At 38.1% G+C, this 27,198-nt stretch overlaps 1 long non-coding RNA gene across 1 annotated transcript; it reads right to left on the reverse strand.

Annotated features, from left to right (window-relative positions):
- Positions 1-325: 325 nt before the first annotated feature.
- On the reverse strand, positions 326-26,764 carry LOC306641601. The gene is made up of 3 exons (XR_013758209.1): positions 26,331-26,764; positions 14,826-14,955; positions 326-888 (listed from the first exon to the last, which is right to left on the reverse strand). It is a non-coding gene; the product is annotated as an uncharacterized lncRNA (long non-coding RNA).
- Between the last annotated feature and the right edge of the window lie 434 nt (positions 26,765-27,198).

A 27,198-nucleotide genomic window follows, 5' to 3' on the forward strand; every position in this document is an offset into this window, starting at 1 on the left:
CATCATCTTCATACATTATCATCATTATAACTATTACTGTAGCCCAATGGATACAAATGAAAGTAATTTTCTTTTGATGAAAGAGCAGACACCTTAAACTATAAAATTATGATTCCTAATCTTTATATAACCATAATAGTCAATGTGTAAAGAGAAATATTCGTTGATTCTTAGTGTTAATAAAGAGGCTTTCCTTGTATTAAAACATATTTTCTACCATATAAGACCACGTACATAATTTTTATAAAATTTGGAAGATGTGATACTTTTGGAAAATGTTTTAGATCACCATTAATCAAAATCATTTTAAAGTAAAACAAAAAATGGACCAAAAAGCAAAAATTAGACTTGCTTTCTCGTGTGAAACTAATTGCTAGTTGTTCTAGGAAATGTACCAGCTGTTATGAAAAATCTTAAGTCTGTGTTTCTATAGATGAGTATGATATTCTGGGACCCTCAGAAAATTATGGTTTGAATATGAAGTGTCCCCCAAAAGCTCCTGTTAATGTAGGAATATTCAGAGGTGAAATGATTGGATCTTGAGAGCTGCAACCTAATCAGTTCACCTCTGTTTGCAGGGACCGATTGGGTGGTAACTATAGGCAGGTGGGGTATGACTGGAAGAGGTGGGTCACTGGGGGCATGCCTTAGAAGGGTGCATCTCCCCCCTTGCTCCTTTCCCACCTCCTGTTTCCTGACTCCACCATGAAGGGAGCAGTTTTCCTCTGCTTGGCCCTTCTGTCATGATGTACAACCTCACCTTGGGCCCAGAGCAATGGAGTTCACTGTCTATGGACTGAGATCTCTGAAACCATTAGCCTCAAATGAACTCTTCCTCTTCTAAGTTGTTCTTGTTGGGTGTTTTGGTCACAGTGACACAAAAGCTGCCTAAAACAGAAAGGAAGCATAATTCAGGAGCAGAAGGGGTATGTTTTTGTCTCCTTTTATTTTCTTTCTTCTCCTTGACTTTCTTAAAACTAATTATTTGAATTACTTTCTCATTCATCCACCGTGGGGTATTCTTTCAAGGTTTCTACTTTATGTGGGGTCTCTGATCTGACTTTTCACCTTACATGGGTCCATAAACTGTAGCTGATTTACCCTTCCAGTCTACAGAAATCAGCAAATGCTTTCAAAATAGCTAATGCTTTCTTTGGATTAGTGCTTACTTATCATTTTTTTTTTCTTGTTTTCTTCACCCTGCTCCTGAAGGATTTCCCTTACTTTCTTAACTATTGAGTTTTGCCCTGAATATTTGTACGAGGAAAGTTACCTAAGACACGAAACCCCTTGCATTTTGAGCTTTATGTGTTCAATAGTGGCTAGTGACTTTAAAGTCCATAACTACCACATCTTCTTTATCTTGCCCATTTGGAATGGTTAAACCAATGAGAAGAATGAATCTTTAAGGAATACATTCAAATTCCATTTGATCAAAATTTTTTGGAAATGAAGAAAAATACAGCTACATAATTATAATATCAAATACCAGGCTGCTCAGGTTTTAGTATGTAATTTTACATTTAAAGACTCTTCTTGCTCAGGGAGTTGAAAAGTTTAAAAGCAATTCCAACTTTTCAAGATGAGTGACTGAATACCAGTCTTGTTAAATTTTATTTTGCTTGGGGATATTTTCTCCTATTATTTATGTGGTTATTTTCTTTCTTCTTTTCCTCCCCTTTTCTCTGTCTCTCCTTTTCTTTCACCCCTATTCTTTCTTCCTGGAACTTTATTCTCTTGAATCACAATCCTATATGTCTCTTTAATTAATTGGTCATATTTTCTGTCTTTGAAATAGAAAAATCTGTTTGGAAGATTTCCTTGATTTTAGCTTTAAGGTTCCTTGTTTTTTTTTTTTTTTTTTTTTTTTTGCAGTGCTGGGGATTGAACCCAGGGCCTTGTGCTTGGGAGACAAGCACTTTATCAACTAAGCTATCTCCCCAGCCCAAGTTCTTTTATTTTTTAAATTTGGCAATCCCATTCTTATTTTCTAATAATTCTCTTATTTTATGATGTTTCTTTTCTTATTATCTTGTTCATGGTTTGGAGATTTAATATATACTAAAATCTATTCAAGGTTACTACTTAGAATATTTTTAAAAATATCCTGAATTAGATCTTCCCCCTGGAATTTTGTTAAGTGACATTGCTTCTTCTCACGTGACCTGTTAATTCTATACAAATATTTGTGATCCTTGGTTGTTAATTCAAATATATGTATGATTGGGTTGATTGAACTACCTTTCATGAATTTCCTTCACCATTATCTGTAAAGATTGACTTAATTTTGGGTGCCTGGAACTTTAGCAAATCTTTTGTTTTCTTTAGACAGCAAATTCATGTTTTTATTCTATGAATAATTAGTGTTTATATGTGGGGGGTATATATTAGTGGTTTCATTTGTCCCAGCTGTTTGCTGAGAGTCATTTTGTTAAATACTATGAAAACAGAACCACAATCCTCTGTGGTTTATTATCTGTTGATTCTATGCTTAGAGCTTGTCTCAGGCTCTACAAAACAGATTAGGTCTCACCTCCACTACTGTCTTCTCAGTTTTCAGATGCAACTTGATCTCTGATTTGCTTACCACTAGAAGCCTATCCAGCTTCCATCTACAAATATTTTGTTTAAGTGTCTGGTAGTCCACAAATATTTTGTTTAAGTGCACGGTAGTCCAAAAGTTCTTGCTTTTCTTTATACTGATCAGAATTGATTTCTTTATTATATCTTTAGGTCATTTCATAGGACTGGAGAAGAGGGAAAGTAAAAATGTATGTGGATTAGTCAGGATTTCCCCCAGAAAAACAGAAGCAATAGATGCATAGATATGAAGAAATTTATCATGGGAATTGACTGATGTGATTATAGGGCTGAGAAGTTCCACACACTTCTACCTCTAAGCTGAAGACACAAGAAAGACAGTGATATGATTCAGTGCAAGTCCAAACACCTGAGAAACAGAGGAGCCAATGCTGTAACTCCCTGTTTTAGTTCAAAGACCTGGGAGGGTCACGGTTGGAGGCTGCTGATGAAAGACCTAGAGTCCAAATGCCTAAGGATTTGGAGCTTTGGTATCTCAGTGTAGAGGAGGGTGGATGTCCTAGTTCAAGAAGAGAGAGTGAATTTCACCCTTCCTCTGCCTTTTTGTTCTGTTTGGGTCTTCAGAGGATTGAATTTAGATGATACCCAATAGCATTGGTGAGGGCAATTTTCTTGACCTGATCTACTGACTTACATATCCAGAAATAACTTTACAGACACACTCAGAAATAATGTTTTATCGGTTATCTGGGCACCCCTTAGAGCAGTTGACACATCAAATTAACTATCTCGGTATGCTTTGTCCAGAATTTGAACCCACAAGCCTCCAGATCTGATCTGTTATTTCTAATTCACAAATATGACCTAAATAAAAATAAATTATCTTCAAATATAACTGAATTAATTCATGCTTAATTTTTTTGTATTTATATTGCCATAGTTAAAATATACTAACAGAAATTAAGCCTTATTTATTAATAAACATTGTGTAACAATTTTCATAAATTTTATAGAAAGTTATTGCCTATCAGAAAAAAATGCTCTGAAGACGTTAGCTGATTTTGGCTACTCATTTCATAAATGACTCACATAAATAACAAAAGTAATTGATGGCAGAGTTAAATTAAGATCTATTAATTCTGAATTGGGTCTAAATGAATCTATAATGTTAAGTATTCTTATAAGTTTACTTCAAAATGAAAGTATCAACTTCTAACAAATATATTTTACTTGTCCTCATAGTACTATCAGTATCTTTTAGTACTCACTGTTGATAACCACTAACAAATAACTGCCTTACCAAGAAAGGATAACCATTAAATATTTATAGACAAAAATTTTAAACTGAATGATACCTAGTTCAATGTCTTCATTTTAATAATGAGAAAACTGAAGCACAAGAATTATTTGTCTAAGATAACACAGCTAGGAACAGGGTTTCTTGATCCTTATCTTATTAAAATACAGTTCACTATCTTAACCATTAGCATGATTTATAACTGGTGATAATAAAAGGTGGTCCTGGTAACAAGTCAGAATTATTAGAAAAGAAAATACTTGTGCACAGAGCTGCTTCTCAGTAAATCACATCAAAGTGATCTCCATGAACACTGTAGGGCCCAACCTATCATGGACACAAAGAGTTGAACTCAGAGAGTAGCAAACTAGGGAAAGAGACTTAAATTCTTACTATAAAGGAACTGCAAAGCCATCCCTTGCTTCTCTCTTACTCACTCACTTCTCCAAGCCTCTTTCCCTTCTCTACCTTGTTTTCCCATCAGTGTTCCCCTTGTTAGCTTATTTTAACCAGATTATACTCCCATTTTTTTTTTTTTTTTTTTTTTTTTTTTTGGTACCGGATATTGAGTGCAGGGGCGCTCAACCACTGAGTCACATCCCCATCCCTTTTTTGGATTTTATTTAGAGACAGGGTCTCGCTGAGTTGCTTAGGGCCCTGCTCGGTTGCTGAGGCTGGTTTGAACTTGTGATCCTCCTGCCTTAGCCTCCCAAACTGCTGGGATTACAGGAGTGCACCACTGTGCCTGGCAGCCATAATTAATTTTTTTTACACAGTAGAGAAAAGGGTAAAAAATAAGCAACAACATAAGCGGTGTAATTTACTCTAAATCCTGAATTTTCTAGACTTATTCTTAAATATAACTATTTAATAATTTTTCCTATATATTTAAGTATAATTTAAAAATATTCCTTTTAAAAAAAATCACAGGGCTTTTGCCAGGCAGGTGGCACCAGCCTGTAATACCGGAGACTTGAGAGGCTGAAGCAGGACAATTATGAGTTCAATTCAGAAATTCAGCAAGAACCTAAGTAATTTAGCAAGATCCTGTCTAAATAAATAAGTAAATAAAATAAAAAGGTCTGGGGATGTGGCTCAGTAGTTAAGCACTGCTGGGTTCAATCCTGAGTACAAAAAAAAAAAAAAAAATCATTGGGTTGCTGCATTATGCACCTAATTGGTCCAAGTTTTGGGAGAAAGATCTTGAAGAAAAATAAAGGGAGCAGGAAACATCATATATATGTATATATGTTACATACATATACATATATGTACATATATATGACTAGAAGTACCTTCTTCTATGAAACTTGCTACATAGAGGATTAAATACATTTAAATAAATAACACATTAAGCTCACCAGATGGAGGCTTAACTACCCGAAAAGAAATAAGAAAATAGCAGAATCATACTAATTCTACTTTTTTTTCCAACTATGCATTTTCTTATAAATACAATAGTCCCCTCTAATCTCTGGTTTCACTTTCTGTGGTTTCAGTTATAAGTGGTCAACTGCAGTATGAACATACTACACAGAAAATTCCAGAAATAAACAACTCATAAGTTTTAAATTGCACACCTTCTAAGCAGTGTGATGAAATTATGCACTGTCCTCTTTGCTACACCAAACATGGATCATCCCTTTTTGCAGTTTATCCATGCTGTATATATTACCCATCTATTCATCCTTGGTTATCAAATTGACTGTTGCTGTATCTCAGTGCTTTTGTTCAATGACCCCCTTATTGAATAAGTAACCCTTATTCAATGACCCCCATAGCACAAGATTAGGAATGTTGGTAATTTGGGACATGCCAAAGAGAAATCGTGAAATACTTCCTTTAAGTACAAAGGTGAAAGTTCTCAACTCACATGCTGAATTTGCTAGGATCTAAAATACAAAGAGAGAGAGCACACACATTTTTGTAACTTTTATTACAATATATTGTTGTAATTGTCCTATTTTATTATTAGTTCTTGTTAATCTCTTACTATGCCTCACTTAATAAATTAAATTTTATCATTGATATGTATAGAACAGAAGATATATAAGGTACTATCTGTGGTTTCAGACATCTACTGGTAATATATTCTCTATAGATAAAGGGGACTACTATATGTAACACCATACCTTGATATGGCATTAACTGAGTGATTGGATTTTGCATGGCAGTTACAGTCAATGCATCTATAATCTGAAAGAACAATTCACTCTCGTCATGTGTTCAAAGATAATGAAAACTGAGCATTTCTCAGTTGTATTAATGACAGGTAAGTACAGGCCAATTCATAGTTACTCCATGATCTTGTTTTAGTTCCTTGTGGATAATGGAGTCCCCAGTGTGTTATTGCTTCTATAAATATCCTTATATTTTTGAGTAAATTTATATTTGTTAGCTTTTTACTTCTATCATTTAATGTTTTCACAAAGATTAAAATATTAAAGTAGGAATACATATAATTATACTTGCAGCTTCTTGAGATTATGGGCTACCTATTACAATTTGGAACTAAAATGTTACCTAAAGGTCCACATATTAAATCTTGGTCCCCAGCCTTAGTGCTATTGGGAGGTGGTATAACTTTAGAAGAGTGGGGCCTACTTGGAAGTGGTTATGAAGGGGATAATGGAACCTTGGTCCCCCTCCTTTTCCTTTCTCTTTGCTTTCTGGCTGTTCATGAGGTGAGTCACATCTTCTGCCATGTGCTCCCACCATGTTTTACTAACTTTGACCCAGGCCTAAGAACAATGGGTCAACCAACCATGAACTTCAAAATCTTCAAAACTGAGAGCAAAATAAACCTTTCCTCTTTCTAAACTAATTATCACAGGTATTTTTTAAATTAAAGGAAAGTTGACTGACACCCTAATTCTGATTCCTAGGAGTTTGCATCTAGGTTTAGTAATATAGCTGTATCTTATATCTAGAAAGCTTATATCTGGAAAGTAGGATAGTACCAGCACAGATTCTGGGATGATTCAGAACCTCTGCAATGGTAGATAAGATCATTAACTGAACATTTAGTCAGACTCACTATTGATAGGATCTAATTCTTGTACCCCAGTATTTCCAGAAACTAATTCCTCATTTAGACATCTGTGCCTTACTTAGTCCTTGCCTTCTACTTAAGTAGATCAGAAACATAATAGTTACTTTTCTTTTTGTACCTCTCTGCCCTCATCTCTTGTGAATCAGTTTCTCCTCTATTTTACCAACTCCATCTACCCTGGTGAGTGAGTTGCTCCTCTGAATGCCACATTCTGTGATTATATATCTAGGAGCTCCTCTCAAACCTCTCTGACATTATCTCCATCTCTTTCTGGAACTTTTATAAAGGCCTGGTATTGGATGCCTACCAGTCACCTGCCTTTGCTGACAGCAATGTGGCAAAGCTAGGATTTAAGCCCAGATTTCATCACCTCCAGAGTCTGGGCTTATCTGCACTAGATCCTATTCCTATCTATTTTGACATTTTTAAAGGTTCCCTGAATAAGAGTCTTATTATAGGGGACTAAAAAAAAAAAAAAAAAATAGCCTTCTTGAGAACACTGACTTCCTAAACAGTTACCATATAGGGACAAAAGCCAACTCTCTTAGTCTAGTTAATGTCAGTGTTTCTGAAGGGCTATTGCTCAAGATGAGATATTCTCCCCTAGTATGGAAGAATGGCCCACCATAAGGTTACTTTCTTATTTGGCAGCACAGAGAAACTTGAAGATCTTTTTTCTCCATAAATCAGTCTGTAAAAAGAAATAAAATCTTAAACTAACAGCTACTAGATTTGTGGAATCAAATATTCATCCAATGCTCGGCATCTTGAGTCAGTGTATTTCAGAGGCAAAGGAAGATAATGTACCTGTTGTATTTTAAAATGAGGGCCGAAGTTATTTTGCTGCAGAGCTAAACCTTAACATTTTCGGCAAAATATGTTTCCCTTTTTTCAATCTTCGTTTAGGTTGTTCTGACTACTACTCCTTGCTCAAAGTTTAGTAGAATTGAGAATAGAGTCCAAAAGGATGATCGAAAGCTAAACCCCAAACTTACCTTGGACATATCATCATTTTGGATAAATTCAGAGGGCAGCAAAGACTAAATTATGCAAACATTATCTGTAGCAGTCATGGTATCTGCCTCTCAAATCTCCTGCCACAGGAAGTGTTATTGATCTCCAGTCCTAGCTTCTGGTGTGTCAGCACTGAGACCACGCTTGCTTCCCATAGGCTGCTTCCAGCTAATGGTAGCATGGCAGAAATATCAAGGAGGGTCATTCCTGGAAGACAGGGTTTCCTCTAGTGGGTAACTTAGTTTCAGAGACTCCCTTTAAACCTTGCCAAAACTTTCTTAGAACTACACTGGAGTCTATGACCTCCGTTAATTCCCTCCTTCCTTTCCTCTCGCCCTCTTTTCCTTCTTTCCTTTCCATGTCCTTCCTTCACAGGGGCCAGGCCTGCATCATAGTCTAATGGCTCTTCCATCATCCTCCTGCTTCCTCCATATTATCCCTCATAGATAATTTCCCCAATAAATCTCTTATACAGGGACTGGGGTTGTGGCACTGTTATAGTGCTTGCCTAGCACCTGCGAGGCACTGGGTTGAATCCTCAGCACAACATTAAAAAATAAATAAAATAAAGTTATTTTTAAAAGATCTCTTATACATATACACCCTTCTTAGCAGCTGCTTCTCAGAGAACCTGAATTAAATCATTTAAATACTTTGCATGTGTGATTTAGGACCAAATAACATTATTTCTGAATTTAGGGGAGAATGTCATTCATGAGGAGGGTGAGGAACTAATAATGAAATTATATATATATATATATATATATAATATATACAATAACATATATATTCTATTGAGCAATTAATTCTGTCAATCTACACATGTAGGAAAGTATTCCAATTCTGAATAACTTAACATCTCTAGAGCAAGGACCTATACTTTGGAATAGTTATTGGAAGAACCAAAAAGAAAGAGGTGGAATGAACTAATTCTCATGCTAGGTGGAGTGGAATGAGTTTACAGAGCAGGATGTGCAATCTAGAAACCACAACCCTGCCTCAAGGCTTGGCTGGAGGTGATTAGGCTCTGAGAGATATGTTGTCCTTTGTTATCTATCCACTCATCCACACAATGAAGACCAGTGAGTACCTACTCCTTTAGGCCCTGCCTGGACATAACAGAGGTTAGACAAAAGGCTTGCCCTAAGGAACTCAACTCTATGGGGAAGTAGGCTTGGAAACGACTGGTGATGTAAGTCCTAAGATTGAGATGAATGACTGGGGAGCCTGAGAGGGACATAAGCCATTCTGCTTGGCAGGTACAGAAGCATTTAAAGGGGGAACTGAAGGACACAAAGGTCGATCAGACAGTGAAAACGAGTGGTGCGAAGGAACTCCATTCAGAGAGAGGAAAATGGAGATATAGCCAAAACCTTTCAAGGGGTCCCTGAGGCCCTGCAAGATGCTTCTGCCTACCTGCTGGCACCACACTGCACCCCTCTAACTTTGTTGGCCTTGCTGCAGGCATTTGGCCTTCTCTTCTTCCTCCAGAATGCCAAGTTCCTGCCTACTCATATTGTTCATCTAACAACTAACTCCTCACCTAGCTCTTACTGTGGACCACGTGCTGAGGATAAAGTGAGCAAGGTGGATATCTGTTCTCCTACTTCTTATATTCTGGTGGGAGAGACGGAAGATCAGTAACAATAAAAAAAATATTTTCCCATAATGTATATGGAGAGGAGACTAAAACAATAATATCCTGGAGAGGATTAGGCAGCTGCTTGAGATTTGCTCACAGATCTTCCAGTGTAAAGGCTCCCTGACCTCTGATTTCAATGGTCCCAATAAGGTTCAAATAACTCTAGACCAAAAGTTCCTTAAGGGACAGTACTGAGTTGAGTGTTCCAAAAGGACATGGCTAGAAGTTCAGCGTGCTTAGAATGAGGAATGTAATGTAATCCTGACCTTTGAATCATCCTCAGGAGCTTAAAGTCTAAGTAGGAAGGTGTAGTAGTTTCCTAGAGCTGCAGAATACTATGATGAACTGACTTAAAACAATAGAAATGTATTGTTTATTATTTATAGAGGTTAGAGGTCTGAAATCAAGGTGTCTTCAGGACCATGCTGTCTCTGAAGGTGTTGCAGAAGTATTATTTCTTGCATCTTTTAGCTTCTGATGATGACCAATGTTATGGTTTAGATATGAGGTGTCCCCCAAAAGCTTATGTGTGAGACAATGTAAGAATTTTCAGAGGTAAAATGATTAGATTATTAGAGGTATAGCCTAATAAGTGGATTAATACATTGATAAGGATTAATTGGGCAGTAACTATAGGAAGGTAGAGTGTGGCTAGAGGGGGTAAGACTTTGGGGTTTATAATTTTGTCCCTGTGAGTTGACCTCTTTTTCTGCTTTGTGGTTGCCATGTCCTGAGCTGCTTTCCTTTGCCACACCCTTCTGCCATGACATTCTGCATTGCCTTGGGACCAGAGCTATGGTAGTTGACTGACTATGGATTAAACCTCTGGAAGAGTGAGCCAAGATAAATTTTTCCTCCTCTAAATTGTTCTTGTTGCAATTTAACCAAGCTGACAAACAGCTAGCAATCCTTGGCATCCCTAGGCTAGTGGGCACACCATTCCAGTCTCTGCCTCCATTACTACATAACATTCTCCCTGTGTGTCTTTCTGTGTCCAATTTCCTTTTTTTCTACACAGATCAATTTCAAAATTTATATAAACTTTAATGTAGTAGGAATATTTTCCCTTTTCTTATAAGGATACCAGTCATTGAATTAGGACCAATGCTAATTCAGTATGATCTCATCTTAACGTAATTACATCTGCAAAGAATGCGTTTTCAAATAAGATCACATTCTGAGGTTATGGGAGGACATGAGTTTGGTGGAGAAAATACTATTTGATCCAGAGCAGGAAGGGATCATCATATGCCGCTCTATGGGATAACATAGCTACAAAATTTATACCACACAAGGTAGGAAATGGAGAATGTGGGAGACCTGGTGGGGTCTGGAAGAAGTAGACCTTTCCAAGCCATCACTTTGCATTTTCCTTTTAGTTAGAAGCTCAGGTGTCCATCACTGTTCAGAATTCCTGTGTTTTCAGACTGTGTCTAGGAACCGACTTGACCTTCATCTGTTATTAAAGTTACTTTGTAAAAAAAGTGCATGGATTTATAGTTTCCTTTGTATTTTTCCATTTATTTAAAATCTGTGCTATTAAGTAAAAAAATAGTTCATGTGTTAATTTTTTCCTTTATGTGGAAATAATTTCAAATTTATTTGAAAAACAAGAATAATATTAAGAACACTCAGATCATTTAAAATTTTGTCCTACTTACTTTATCATTTGCTCTGTATATATATTTATTTCTAATATTTTCACTTGAACTATTTGAAGATAAGTTTTGTATGTTAAGGCTCTTTGTCCCTATGTACAGCAATGTGCATTTGCTAACCACGGTACAGTTTTTAACTGGCAAATCTAACAGTATACAGTGCTTTTGTATAACCTAATCTATCATTGGTATCTGTATTCTAGGTTTGTCTATTACTTAAATAATGTCCTTTTAATAGAATTTTTACCTCCAATTGAGGATTGTGTCTAGGGAATGACATTTCATTGTCACGTCTCTTTAGTCTCCTTTAATCTAGAAAATCTACAATTTTTTTCAACATTTTTAAAAAATATAGTTTCCCACAATTTTTTTTTTTAAACTCAAGTATCCTCACTTTGGTTTGGTGAATGTTTCCTGGTGATTAGATGTAGGTGTGCATTTGTGGTCAGACTGCTACATAGGTGATGTTCCCTTCTCAGGGCTTCACTCTGGAGGTGCATGATATTCATATGTTCTTCAGCAGGAATGTGAACTTGGATCACCTAAGTCAAGATGTTGTCTTGACTGTATACTTACTATTTTCTTTCCTGTTGCAGGTAGAAGGCAGCCTTGGGGGTCACACTTTAAGTCCAAGCTCCTCACCAAATACCTCGTTAGGCTGAGCATTCATTGATTCTTGCCTGACACATGCTTTCTTTGAAGTATCCAACTCCAGTATCCTTCCACATTGACCAGCAAGTCCTGCATAAGGATCCTCTCCTCTTTCCACTCATTTATTTACCTGTTTATTATTGGTGATAACCTGTTGTTATCAGTATCGATTATTCTCAATGGTTTATAATGTATTGGCATAGTTATTTTGCTGTTCAAATTGTCCTAGATCTGGCTTATCAGAGCCCCATCAAGCTGACTCTGGTGTCTTCGTGACATGCCATGGGCATTATTATTGTTGTTTTAAATGACTTTGAATTTCTAATACTAAATTTTACCATTACAGGGGAAAGAGAAGAAAAAAAAAAAAAAAAAAAAAGCAGCAGATTTTTGGTGCTAGGGATTGAACCCAGAGGCTTATTCATGTTAAATACACCCTGGACCACTGAGCTACATCCCCAGCCCAAGCAGATGTTTTTAAAATGCATGTTTTATCTAAAGGAACCTCAGAATGTGGCCCCTTGTTGTTGTTCAAATAGTATTGAACAGAATCACTTTTGTTATAAAGGTTTTTAATTTTTTTAAATATGTAAGCATTTATTGAGCATTATTTATATAAAATTCTGTTAAGGCACAAAGGAAGAGTAACAGAATCTTAAGACATGGGCCCCTTACATTAAGGAATTTATAATACAGTTGTAGACAGAAAATCTCTTAGGGTTCTTTTAATGTTTGAATACACATGAAGGCAAAGCACAAGTAAAGATAATCAGAAATTTAATAAAACCCTGTGGCTCTGCCTTTATGAGCTCCCCAGAGGCTGCTGAAAGCCTGAACCCCTACTTTCCAGACTCTCCCATGCACAGGGAGGCTTCTGAGAATTGAGGGGTGGATGAAGACGAGGAGAAGCAGTTATTTCCCAGAAGTACGTGGACATCAGCAGATATAGAGAGCTGACATCAATGTTTGCCAGGGGGGTTTTGGTTATCCTCTGAGAATCACCCATTTCAGAGCTGAAGGACTGGTGGTGGTTGCTCTGTAACCACTACCCTCCAGCGTTCATGTCTTCCTTATCTTCAGAGGCTGCACAAGTCCTTAGTTCCCACTAATAAACTTCCTACTCAAATTACTTAAGTGACTCCTGTTTCCCTGACCTATAGCATGTGACACATGTTTCTTATTTGTCACACATTTATATAGCATTTACTATGTATGTGCCTTGAGACATGCTTTACAAATATTAACAAATTAACCCCCACGAAATAGGTATGATTACTTTTAATAGGCACAGAGAGATTAAGTTAGCTTGCCTAAAGCCACAGAGCTAGCACGTAGTAGTACTCTGGTTGGCTACAGAGTCTATGTTTTTATTACAATTTTTATAAAAAAATGCCTATGTGACTGTATTAGTCTGCTATAACAAAACATATAGGTCAGGTGTATTAAACCACAAATTTGATTTCTGTTGGTTCTAAAGGCTTGAAGATCAAGATCAAGATTCCAATTGATTCATTTACAAGTGGAAGCTCTCTTCCTGACTTACAGATGGCCTTTTCTCAGGGTAAGTATGCAAACAGAGATGGAGAGTGAGAGAGAAGAAGAAAAAGGAGGAGGAGAAGGAAAGAAAAAAGAAAAGAAAATTATCTAATGCCTTTTCTTTTAAGAACATTAATTCTTTTGGAACAGGACTCCATCATTTTAACCTCATTTAACCTTAATCACTTCCATAAAGGTTTTATGTTCAAATATAGTCACATTGGGAATTAGGAATTCAACATACAAGTTTTGAGATCATACGAATATTCAGTCCGTAAGAGAGAACAGCAAACATCAGCTACCATTGTTGTGTGGTCCTAAGAATTCGGTATCTTTTTTTCCTGAGCTCTGTATGAAATGTCTGGTTTGAATCTTCTTTTTACCTCTTTCTTTTGTGGGGCCTTGCCTGAGTTATTTAATCTGACTGAGCCTTAGTCTCCCCACCTGAAAACTATAATATCTATTTTGCGACATTGTATTAAAACAACAATACAAAATGCACAATCTATTACCAGTCACTTAGTAGGTACTTGTTAGCTCCCTGGCTTAAATTCTCTTCAAAGTGTGGTCATCAATACATTGGATCTATCTATCCTAGTTATTCTTTTGCAATAGCATCCTCATCTGTGCATATTTGTTGGCTATGGGTCATGTTGGAGGAGACATTGTAGTGCGGTTCACTCTGTTCCATTCCATGTGTTGAGTAGGCCTAACTCTATATGTCTCAGAGATTAGCAAGATGGAGACCATATCCATAAATCATGTACAGCTTGTAATATGTGCAATACACAATCTTTCTGTTGCTTCCTGGAGACGTTTGATTTTCCTGAGGCAGGGGTAGTAGCGAGTCAGGGTGAAGGCTGGCTTCGCTAACGTGGACCATAGCTGAAAGCAGTGCAGTCCCAGAGCTCAAAGCAGGGCAGCAGCTTCCAAAGTCTCTTGCTTCTTTATGGTAACTGAAGAGGTGGCAACTTTGAGGGGCTAGTTCCTTGTTCTGGAGTTTATTCTGACAGCTCAACCAGGGTCTGCTTCTCCAGCACTGGCAATGACTTTGCATGTCCACATTCCTGTAAAAATTCCTTTCTGCTTCCATGTGCTTAAGTCCTTGCTGTCTGAAGCTGAAACTGATTCAGAAAAATACTCAGAAACTGGAGAAAAAGTTATATTGTACATTTGGATATAAGCTCCATGGAAGTGGAACTTTTTTCCCCCTTTTATTCACTGTGGTACTCTCAATGCCTAGAACAGTACCTGGCATGATTCAATAAATATTAAATAATTAGTAAATTTCTGTTCACTGAACGATATTTTTTGCATTACAAATTACCCCAAATTTAACAACTTAAAACAACAAACATTTATTATTTAATAGTTTCCATGGCTCAGGAATCTGGGAACAGCTTAGCTAGGTAATTCCGGGTTGGGCATGCTCACAAGGCTGTTGAGAATTCCTTCTCAGTTCTTACTTATATGGATCTTTCCCCAGACTACTTGAGTGTCCTCACAGCATGGCAGCTGGCTTCCCTCTCCTCAGGGCAGTGACTTTCCCCAGAGAGCAGGTGACCTTCTCCAGAGTGAATGATGATGATAATGATGATGGGGGGGGGAGACAGAGAGAAAGAGAGAGAGAGAGAGAGAGAGAGAGACAGAGACAGAGAGACAGAGAGAGAGAGAGAGAGAAACTGAATGAATGAATATGACACACATCCCAGACAGGAGAAACAAGTCTTTTCATTTCAGAAGTGGTATCTCATTTCACATCCCTTAGAATGACCACTACCCAAAAAAAAAAAAGTAAAGAAAAGAAAAGTAACAGATATTAGAAGGAATGTGGAGCAATTGGAACCCTTATGAACTGCTGTGGGAATATAAAATGACACAGCTTCTATGGAAAATGGTTTTGCAGCTCCTCAAAAGAGTAAAAATAGTACTGCCATGTGATCCAGCAGTTCCAATGTAGGGAAATACCAAAACAAATTAAAAACAAGGTCTCAAAGAACTATCTCTCTACCCATGTTCAAAACAGTATTAATCCTAATATCCAAAAGGGGAAGCAACCAAATGTCTATCTGTGACAGATGAACAGATTGATGAACAAAATATGGTATATACCTACAAAGGACTATTATTCAGCTTTAAAAATTAGGAAGGAAATTCTGACATACACTACTAGATGAGTGAACCATTATTATGGTTTGGATGTGAGGTGTCCCCCAAAAACTCACGTGAGATAATGTGATAATGTTCAGAGGGGAAATGATTAGGTTGGGAGAGCCTTAAAGTAATCAGTGAATTAATCCCTGATGGGATTCACTGAGTGGTAACTGCAGGCAGGTGGGGTGTGGCTGGAGGAGGTGGGAATTGGGGTGTGGCTTTGGGGTGTATATTTGTATCGGGCAAGTGAAGCCCTCGTGCTCTCTGCTTCTTGATCATCATGTGTGTTGCTTCCCTCTGCCACACTTTTCCACCATGATGTTCTTCTGCCTCACCTTGAGCCCCAGGAATGGAGTCTGCTGTCTATGGAATAAGGCCTCTGAAACCGTGAGCCCTCAAATAAACTTTTTCTCTTCTACAATTGTTCTGGTTGGATCTTTTAGTCACAGGAGCAAAAAAACTCACTAAAAGAAACATGAAGACCTTTTTTCTTTCCCAAATTTTTATTGGTGCATTATAATTATACATAATAATGGGATTCCTTCTGCCCTATTTGTACATGCACATAATTTGATCAATCTCACTCCCTATTACCTTCCCTTTCCCTCCTCTCCTCCTTTTCCCTGATCTGTTTGCTCCGCTCTACTGATCTTCCTTCTGTTATTATTATTTTAGGTAGTACATCATAATCATATATAAAGGTGGGATGCATTGTGGCATATTCATATGTAGACAGAGCATAATTTAGTAGATTTCATTTCCCAGTACTTCCCCAGGCCCTCCCTCCCTTCATTCCCGCCCTCTACTCTATTGGTCTCCCTTCTGTTTCCATGTGACCATAAAGACATTGTACTAAGCAAAATGAGCCAGGCACAAAAAAGGACAGATGCTGTATGAATCCACTCATACAAGTGACCTAGAGTAGTCGAACTCAAGAGACAGAAAGCAGAATGTTGGCTGTGAGGGGCTGAAGGGAGAGGGTGGCAGGGGAGATTTTGCTGAATGGGTACAGAATTTTACTTCGATGGGATAAAAGTCATGGGGGTGGATGGTGGTAATGGTTGCACAGCAATGTGAATGCACATGATCCTACTTGAAAGTTTTTCTTTTCTTTTCTTTTTTTTTTTTTTTTTTTTTTTTGGTGCTGGGGTTGAACCCAGGGCCTCATGCATATAGGCAAGTGCTATACCACCAAGTCATGCTCTCAGTCCCAAAATGGCTTTAATGGTTTTCTGTTATGAAAATAAATAACAGGAAAGAAGTGACATCTCTTAATTTCTGCCATTTTTCTATTGGCTTAGAAGTGAGTATTAGATTTGACAGACCCTCAAGGAGAGAGATTTGAACTTCCCCTGATAAGAGATTCATGGCTATATCTTTAAGACTACCATGCCCTTTAAATGCTTTCATTCCAAAATAGGCATCATTGGTGTAAAAATAAAATAATACACAAACAACTTGCTGAAGGTGCTTGTCACAGACCTTTTAAGTGGTGGACTGTTTACAAAGACTGACCCATAAAGCAAAGAGACAATTTATCCTAAAGTTGTTACATAGTACTTAGTGTTTATCTACTTACACATGTGGGACATGAAATCGGAATGGGTTTAGTAGAGAGTAAAATGCTAGTAAAAGATTTGTATATATGTGAAATATTTCATTCAAACTCAGTAAGTTCTGATTCTTTCAGAAAGAAGATTCCATCTTTAATGATTTCACATCAAAAGTAAATCCCTAAAAGACTGCATTTGAAGTTATAGCCACACAATATACACAATTTGTAAAAAAAAAAAAAAAAAAAAACTTGTAATCTGCATGTTAGCTGGACTGCTAAGGGATATAGAGTGACCATATTTTAGAGGTTTCTTCATGGATTTTGCTGGTACACTAACACCATGGACCTCTCATCACAGACCATGGACCTCTCATCACAGAATGAATTGGGGTGGTCACAGACTTTGGTACTGATAAGAATCACTGCCAGTGGCCATGTTTACCTCTTGTTCTACTAATGCCCTCAAAATTCTGTGCAAGATCATAATCAGACAGCAAATATTTAAAGGAACATTTTCCATTCCATCTCAAAATAATATGTGTACATACACATATTCTGTATGCATAATATGTATATAATATGTATGTAAAATAAGTAGCTTATTTTACCTGTCTATAGAAATATTTTTTTTTTCTTTTAGACATTTCCCCCCATCTGATGAAAGACTAAACCATCAAACCATTTCCAATTTAAAGTAACACCACAGAGGCTATTTTTTTTTTTTTTTTTTTTTTTTGGTGGTGGTGGTGGGGTAATACAAATTGTGTTTGCTTTCCTTCCTCTTCTTTTTTTTTCTCCAGATAATGTAACAGTAGAGATGTAGTTATTTCTCAAGTTTAAGCAGTTGCTTTCTGGGGAAGTCAATTGTCAGGAGAGTGAACAAAGGAAAAAAAAAAAAGAAAAAAGAAAGGAACAGAAAAAAATCAAATAAAAGGAGATCGGCACCTTTTCTCTTTCTTTTTATAACTTTACATGTTATTCAACATGCTTATAATGACACCTCCCATAGGAGTCAATAGAGCTTTATCAAAAGAGGTGCATAAATTACCACCAATATTCACCAAAGCTGAGATTTCTGTGTATCAAGGGCTTCCTATTTTTACATGCTTTTCTTGGATCATTTATTTCTCTTTCAAATTCCCTTCCCCCCGCCTGCACTTTTCACCTCATTCCCCCCTTTCCTCTTTCTATCAGGGCTTAGGAAAGTGACATTCATAGTTCCATTTATGGCACTACTACCACCACCCAGGGTGCCTCCAGGGCAGAGTAACTGCATGGTTTTCCCCTCTTCCCCTTCCATTCCTGTGCAAGCACAAGCACCTGTAGGTTAGGAGGTTTCCTCTTTTGTCTTTGTTGAAGGGATGGGAGCGGCTGCAAGGTGTTTTATTTGAGGGAAGTTTGCTAATGTGTATTTTCTCACTCTCCTGCTAGTAGAGGAGGAGATCAGGGTTAAACTAAGGAAGAACTGAAGATCTGACTACTGGCAGTGAGGTTGGAAGTGTAGCTCAGTGGTAGAGTGCATGCTTAGCATGCATGGGACCCTGGTCTCCATCCCCAGCATCAAACAGACAAACAAAAGGTGAAATCTGCCAGGCATGGTGGTAGTTCCAGCCACTGGAAAGGCAGGAGGATCACTTGAATTAAGCCTAGGAGTTCAAGGCCAGCCTGGACAGCTTAACACTGGTAATGAATTTGGCCTCAATTGTGTTGTTCCCCAACATCACATTTTTGCTTGGCACATGAGAGACCTTGAATGGTATAACTGACATAACCTCAGACTACAAGTTCACTTCCTATATTTTTAAAATTTCAATTGTTAAAAGTTGTTTAATGATCACCAGTTTAATCATTTATTTTATAACCTTAGCTCAATACTCACAGTCAATGCCCAGAAGAATATCAAGAACTCGTTCCATATCTAAGACCGTTTTCCCTCCCCATCCAAGCTCCCTCCCTTCCTTCCTTCCTTCCTTCCTTCCTACCTTTCTTTCTTCCTTCTTTTCTTCCTGGTACTGGGGATTGAACCCAGGGGCCCTATACTACTGAACTACATCTTCAGCCCTTTTTATTTATTATTTTGAGGCAAAGTTGTGTAACTTACAATCCTAAATTGCTAGGATTACAGGTGTTTACCACCATGCCTGGCCACTAAGATAGTTTCTACATAGAATTCTGAAAACATGCAATTATTTTCAAAAAGGCAAAACAAATGCTAATGTTAAGCCCTCCCAACCCCTGCCTGGCCGCCCAGAGCAGACTCTGAGATGGACACTCATGCATGGAATGTTTATTTAGGAGCCCTCCTGGATGTTTACCTCTGAAGAGAGAGCACGGACTCAGCAAAAGGGGAAGTTGGGCATTGATGGAATTCTGAGAAAAGGCCTGGTCAGCCCCACAGAGAACTCTGAGCCCCAGATGGCCCTTCAGAACTGTCCCAGATGAGTGGGCCACTTGGGAAGGTGAAGGACCTTGGGCGAAGAACTTCTTTTTGCCTAAGATGTTTCCTAAAATGGCCAACAGCTGGGAGCTGTCCCTTGACATCACCCTCATTCCTGAGGGATCTATGTCTTCGAGTACAATGTTCACTACAGTCCGAATGCCCTTTTACAAGGAGAACACACCAAATTGTGAGAGGGGAAAACTCACCTAAAACTAGGGCTAGGTTATCTCCATGATATAGGCAGAAGCCTCTGCACCCAGGACTGGTCCACCAGTGTGCTCTGACCACAGCAGTCAGAAAAGAGGAGTAGAGAAGGAGGGTTATGGCCACCTTCCCTCCTCTGGGTCTCCTTCGCTGTTCTGACTTCTCTGGATGGCAACTCAAATGACCTCATCCCAGGGCAGGGGAAGGGTTGGCTTTCCAGCTGGGATTGCACAGACTTGATGTCATGCCTGCATTATACCTTGCCTAGTCTTACATCTGCCCTCAGGTTTCAACCAAATTCTTTCTCTGTCCCATACATGAGTCCTACTAACTGTTTGTTTGTTTGTGAGCACCTGAAAATACAGCCCCTGCCTCCCTTTTTCCTTTCTCCCTTCTATTCAGTTTATCCTGAGCTCCACGCTGAGTGGCGTAAGGCTCTCAAGAATCCCCCCAGGCTCTCCCAGTGCCATTTTGGAGGGTAGATAGCAAGAGCAGCTACCACTTTCTGACATCCTGGAATAATTAGTGTCAAACTCACAAAGATAAATGGAAGAATTAAGGCAGAACTGTTTCAAAACCATGGTAAATTCCTCCTTTTGGGCTACGATAGGTAATGTTTTCTTATTTCCCTTCAAAGCTTTCTTTTGGAGTTGAGCTTTGTAAAGATGCTTGTCAGACCATAAGGAAAGTTCTGCAACTTGTATATATTTATAGAAGACATTTAAATTTACATCTAATTCGAAATCTTTGGATTTTGTATAATGAAAAACAATAAATCACTGTCGGGTATTTTAGCCTGAATGGAATCAAATAGGGTTTTATTTGTATACAATGGAAAAATAACTGGCATGAGCATGTAAGGAGTTGAACCTGAGTTCAGATTCTTTCCTTTCTTGTTAGATAAGAAATTTAGAGGAGCTGATAGACCTTTGGTGAGACACAGGACACCATATTGAAGTCAGAAGGTTTTCTTCTATTTTAAAAGGAACATATGTTTCTTTTTTTGTGGTACTGTGGTTTGAACTCAGGGGCACTTTACCACTGATCTATATCCCCAACCCTTTTTATGTTTTATTTTGAGACAGGGTCTTACTAAATTGCTGAGGTTGGCCTCAAACTTGAGGTCCTACTATCTCAGCTGCCAGAGTCACTGGGATTACAGGTGTGCACCACCATGCCTGACTTATCTTAAAAAGAATTTTAAAGTTATAAAAGAGAAGAAAGCACAGAGAACAAGCATTGCATGATATGAAAAAGAAATAAAAAGAATGGTAATTAATAATCTATGTGAAGGGATCTCAAAGAAAAAGGAGAAGAAGAAATAATCCTTTGGAGGCATCAGATTAATACCTTAATTCTAATTCGTAAGGCTTATGATTTGAATTTGTCTTGCTTATGAGAGAAAATGCTAATTTTTAAAATTTATTTTTGTCTCAGAGTTTCCATTCAGTTTAATGCTGGTGATAAGAAGTGCTAAAAGCCCATTTATTCTGAAAAGAGTGCTTGACACAGCCACATACTAATCTTAAGATACTTACTCTGCATTTTACCTTGACTGTAAAAGGAAAAAAAAAGTGGACTGATGAAGTAAGAGACCCTCAAGAGATCCCACCTGTTCTCCATTATCACTCAGCCACTAGGCAGTAAAGCCACTATCTAATCCAGGCATGGGTTATCCCAAAGTTCATGTTCTTTCCACCAACCCAGCCTGACTCCTAAAAAGATTTCTCTGTAAACATGAAGAACCTGATACTAAAAAGGTTAAATTGAAAAGATGAAAGAAACTTCCAGAATCAGACTTTTATGGGGTAACTGGAGTTCAGAGGAATACATTAGGGGAAGGGAATTAAAGCTTTTTAGTTGAGGACAGAATTTCTACCTCTTAGAGATTATTTGAGTTCCTAAAGACAGCATATGAACAATTTTCCAAGGAGAAGAGTTGATAGATTGTACCAGATTCTGAAAGATGTCTGTAACAACCAGAAATGTTTAATTTTTATGCTAAATGATTAGACATAGAAGGCAAAGACAAAGTAGAAAACAGAGGAAAAGAAGTAAGGATGGAAAATGAAATAAAAAATAAAGGGGCAAAGGAAGAAGGAGGAATAGGCAGAGTAAAGCAGTTCTTGCCACTTCTTTTTTAAAATATATTCCTTATAGGTATGACTTGTTCTAATTAGGATTCCATTTGTTATGGTTTGAATGTGAGGTGTCCCCCAAAAGCTCACGTTTGAGACAATGCAAAAAGGTTTGGAGAAGTGATTGGGCTACATCCTTAATCTAATCAGTGAATTAATCCCTAAGGGGATGAACTGAGTGGTAACTGGAGTTGAGTTGGGTGTGACTGGAGGGAGTGGTTCATTGAGAGTGGTGGTTATGGGGTATATATTTGTATCTGGCCAATGGAGACCTCTCCCTCTGCTTCCTGATCTCCATGTGAGCTGCTTCCCTCTGCCACACTCTTCCACTATGATGTTATGCTTCACCTCAAGCACAGACAAATGGAGCAGGCCTTCTATGAACTAAGATCTCTGAAACTGTGAGCCCTCAAATAAACTTTTCCTCCTTTAAAATAGTTCTGTGTCAGATCTTTTAGTCACAGCAGTGAAAAAGCTGATTAAAATATCATTCTTTTGGTTGAACATGATGTGGAGTTACATTGGTGGTGATTTGTATATGAACACAGGAAAGTTATGATTGATTCATTCTACTGTGTTTCCTATCTCATCCCTCCTCTCTTCTCTTCATTTCCCTTTGTCTAATCTGATCAACTGTTGTTCTTCCCTCCTCCTCCCTTAATGTGTGTTAGCATCCTCATATCAGAGAGAATATTTGGCCTTTGACTTTGGGGGACTGGCTTATTTCACTTAGCATGATAGTATCCATTTCCATCCATTAGCATCCTCATATCAGAGAGAATATTTGGCCTTTGACTTTGGGGGACTGGTTTATTTCACTTAACATGATAGTCTCCATTTCCATCCATTTACCTGTAAATGCCATAATTTCATTCTTCTTTACGGCTGAGTAATATTCCACTGTGTACATATACCACATTTTCTTCATCCATTCATCTGATGAAGGGCACCTAGGTTGGTTCCACAGCTTAGCTATTGTGAATTGAGCTGCTATAAACATTGATTGTGGCTGCATCACTTTAGTATGCTGATTTTAAGTCCTTTGGGTATATGTCAAGGAGTAGAATAACTGGGTCACATGGTGGTTCCGTTCCAAGTTATCTGAGGAATCTCCATATTGTTTTCCAGACTGTTTGCACCAATTTGCAGTCCCACCAACAACGGACGAGTGTACATTTTCGCCCACATCCTTGCCAACAAATATTGTTACTAGTATTCTTTTTTGCTAGGGGAAAGAATACCAGGGATTGAACTCAGGGGTGCTTGACCACTAAGCCACATCCCCAGCCCTATTTTGTATTTTATTTAAGAGATAGGGTCTCACTGAATTGCTTAATACCTCACTTTTGCTGAGTCTGGCTTTGAACTCGTGATCCTCCTTCCTCAGCCTCCCGAGCCACTGGGATTACAGGTGTGGGCTACCATGCCTGGTTGGTACTTGCATTCTTGATAATTGCCATTCTAACCAAAGTGAGATGGAATCTCAGTGTAGTTTTAATTTGTATTTCTCTAATTGCTAGTGATGTTGAACGTTTTTTCATATATTTGTTGACCATTCTATTTCTTCTTCTGTGAAGTGCCTGTTCAGTTCCTTTGCCCATTTATTGATTGGGTTATTTGGGTTTTTTGTTTTTTGTTTTTTGTTTTTTGTTTTTTTTTTTTTGGTGGTTTTTGAGTATTTTATTTATCCTGGAGATAATGCTCTATCTGAGGTGCAGGTTGCCACCTCTTTTTAAAAAATCTATTCTCCACCCTTTCTTTCCCTCAAAAGTTTTGTTAAGCACAGAGGAAAAAAGACTCAAATAACTAATGTCAAAGGTGCAGAAGGGAAGTGTGTTCTTCTTTCCTCTGTTTTATAGACTTGAGGGTAGGGTTGGGAGGATAAGAAAGGCTCTTCTACCCTCAGAGAGTGGAAGATTTGGCACAATTTTAAAGATCAGCATGGAGTTAAAATATCAATCTATATGGCAGCTCTAAGCCACACCGAAGTTGAGTAAGATTATCCCATCTGACTCAACAATAAATGATGCAGCAAGCTTACATAAAATACATATGTATTTTGGAAATTTGAGGTTTCATGACAGGTATATGAATAAAGAAAAACCTTATTTTTGTGAAAACAAGTGACAGATTGTTTCCTCAGGTCAACTAATAATTCATTTTTACTTCATTAACTTTTTAAAAATCATTAAGTTTCCTAATATCTTTCCTTCAAACACAGAAAGTATTGTCTCTCATTTACACAAACTCAAATATGACAAAAATAGGTTAAAAAGATAGAAGTTCATTTTTAGGAGCCCAATATTTCAATAAAGCTCAATGATATAGAACTGAATCCCTCTTATTCTTACTTTAAATTAACCTAGGACATACGGGGTCACTGATGATTGAACAAGAAATAGGGGTTTCAGTTGATTAGTCAGAATAAAACTGAGTTCTGCTGCATTGACAAATAACCTTAAAAATCTCAAGGAATTGTGGTTGAAACTGTCATTGAAAGTTGGCAGGGGTTTTGCTTCATAGATCCTAAGAGACTTTAACCAACATTGGCTCCACTACCACCTTATCAAGTGGCTCCAAGGACATCCACAGCCTACACAAAGTGCAGAGGACTCAAAAACTAAATCCTACTCTGGTCCTAACCTATCAGCAAGGAGCTACAAAGGAGAGGCATACTAGAGGTGGTGATGCTCATAGTCTCACTCACATCATGTTATTTGGAAATAATAGCATGCTGTGTGTACATTGTGTTGGTACTGCTATCAATTTAGAAACATTCTAAACAGACTTTTTATTGAAAAAGCATGATGGGAGGGAAACTGCAATGCCAGCGTATGCAGTTAAGTTTTTACTTAAAAACTCTTGTAAGCTATAGAAGTTATTGCATTTAAAAGAGTACCAGAATCATTAAGGAGCTCAGTAATGCACAGATTTCCTGGTTCCTACCCTCCAAGATTTTAAAGCAGTAACTAGTTTGAGGCACAGTCTAGGAATTTGAATTTGAACAAGCTGCTGAGGGTTGTCATACAGGTGGTCTTCAGGGTCTGATAAACACGTTACTGGTTTCTGTCTCCTGACAGTAATACTTCAGGTTTTCAGCAAGTGTGTGCATGGGGGGTGGATTTTATTTTGATGAGTAGGGTGCTAAGAAGTAAATGGCTATTACTTCCATTACGTTGATCATCACAAGATGAAAGCCCTGGTAGAAATGGATCCCCAAAGAGCAGAGGTGTGTGGATGAAAGCAACAGGTAATGAAAGAGAGTAAATAGAAGGTAGAATACAAGAAACTGTGGAGGACCCAAGGATCACAAGAGATCCAGAGGAAGAACAGAAATGAAGGTCATGAACATCCCTGGTAGGCCGATCATTTTTGCTGAAGAGATGAGTTTATCTGGATCAACATATGGTATGGTGGAAAAAAGAAGATGCTGAAAGTGTTCCACGATACGGCCAAGGATTTTTATGATGATTTATTTAATACCTCTTAACCGAGAAACTAAGACAGGGCTGAGAAGGGGTAAAATATCATTGAACTCCTTATCATCACTGAAAATAGGTTAACTTGCTAAAGAAATGATCAGGGGTGTGCATAAATATCTATGTATAAAGGTTTTACAGCATTTTTATAATAAGGAAAAATTGCAAGTCATCTAGAAGTATGCTAATTGGGAATTGTTTACACATATCAGGTTTCATCCATGAGATGGGATGCTGTGTAACCACCAAAAGAAAAAGTAGCAATGTATTAGCAGTTTAACAAAATTTTCTTCCAAAGCTGACTGGAACGAATAAAATAAGATACACCAAAGAAAACATCATCTAACGATGAATCTAGGAACTTTTCCCAACCTCATACCACAGACATCAAGAAATCAAACTCCAAATACAAAACATCCAGTATATTCAAATACAAAACAATTAAGCCTAAATTGAAATAAAATTCTGGGAACCCATCCATGACTCCCTTTTTGGAGCTCCCCAGTGTAGTGACAAGAGCTGAATTTCTGAAAAATCCCACTAATACATCTCAATTTGGAGGGACAGGAAATACAGGCCTGAGTTGGCAAGAGAAAAGATCTGGAATGTTCCACATGAGGCCCTATTACCCCACAGTAAAGCCAAACATCAGTCCAAGGCCACAGTGGTGGGAAAGAGCCAGAAATAAGCTTCTTGCAGCGATTGTCCCTGAGGGCCAGGCAGCTGCAAGCTGGGTGGAGGAAAGCGCACGTGGCCACAACAGACAAAGCATTCACACGCTGCTGGGCTGGGCTCTAACTCCACATCCGACCAGCCAGGGAGGGGAGGCAAGCCCAAGTCTCCAAACCCACCACACATTCATGGAAAAGCTCTGCTTTTCTAGTCATTGGATCAGGCTTCTGGTCAAGAGTTTCCACAAAATCAGAAATAAAACGAAGGTAAACAGAGTCTCCAGGTTTGACTACTCACTCATCTCAGACAGCTTTGAGAGGGGCGATTACAAATGATGCTGATTCAAGCCGTAGTCCACATTCCATAGGGAAGCTGCAAATCACGCTCAAGCACATTGGGAGATAAGAAAAAGAGACAGACAAATGCTATTTTGGGGCTAGTAGCCGACCCATGTAGAACTGCCACTCTTTCAAAATGACTAAGCAAGAAGAAATGCTGTGTGCCTTCTATGCAATAATTCTGCTCCCATTTCCCCAAAAAGGAAGGAAGAGAAGAAAAGGAGCTTAAAACATATAAGACAAAGAAAGTTCACCTTAGAATAAAGTTTTAGAAAATTCCTTCTACTCTCAAGCAAGTTAAAAAAGTGACATGGGATCAAAATAATGGAATGGAGAAGACTGCACATCTGAGGCCCAGGACTGTACACAGTAGTTGGAAGAGACATCTCATTGTCTCCTTTTAGGAAGGGGCCACGAATATTTTATGAAGCTGTGAATATTTTTTAAAAACTGATTTGTGGGAAAAGTTATGGGCCTGATGGATAGTCCTAGAGGGGTACGGAAGCAAATGCTGTTGATTTTTACCTCGTCACTCACCTTCCCTCTTTCCCAGCAGAACTCCTACTGTGTTTAGGAGTCCACCCTTCCTCCACACATGTGCTTCAGACCAAGCTGACTCCTTCCCCCAGGCTCTCCGTACTTCTCATTCCCAGTGCATCAGTGAATAGTATTGTCCTGGTGACTGTTATTGGTCAGAGAGGGCAAGTGACATAAATGGATGCAATCAGACTAAAAGAACAGGGTCTGTTCCCTTGTAGAGGGACATAAGGACCCTGAGCATCGATAACCACAGGAAGTCACCTCCTGACCATGAAGAGAATGCCCCA

The sequence above is a fragment of the Sciurus vulgaris genome (genome assembly GCF_902686455.1).
Source record: "Sciurus vulgaris genome assembly, chromosome: 12".
NCBI classification, from domain to species: Eukaryota; Metazoa; Chordata; class Mammalia; order Rodentia; family Sciuridae; genus Sciurus; species Sciurus vulgaris.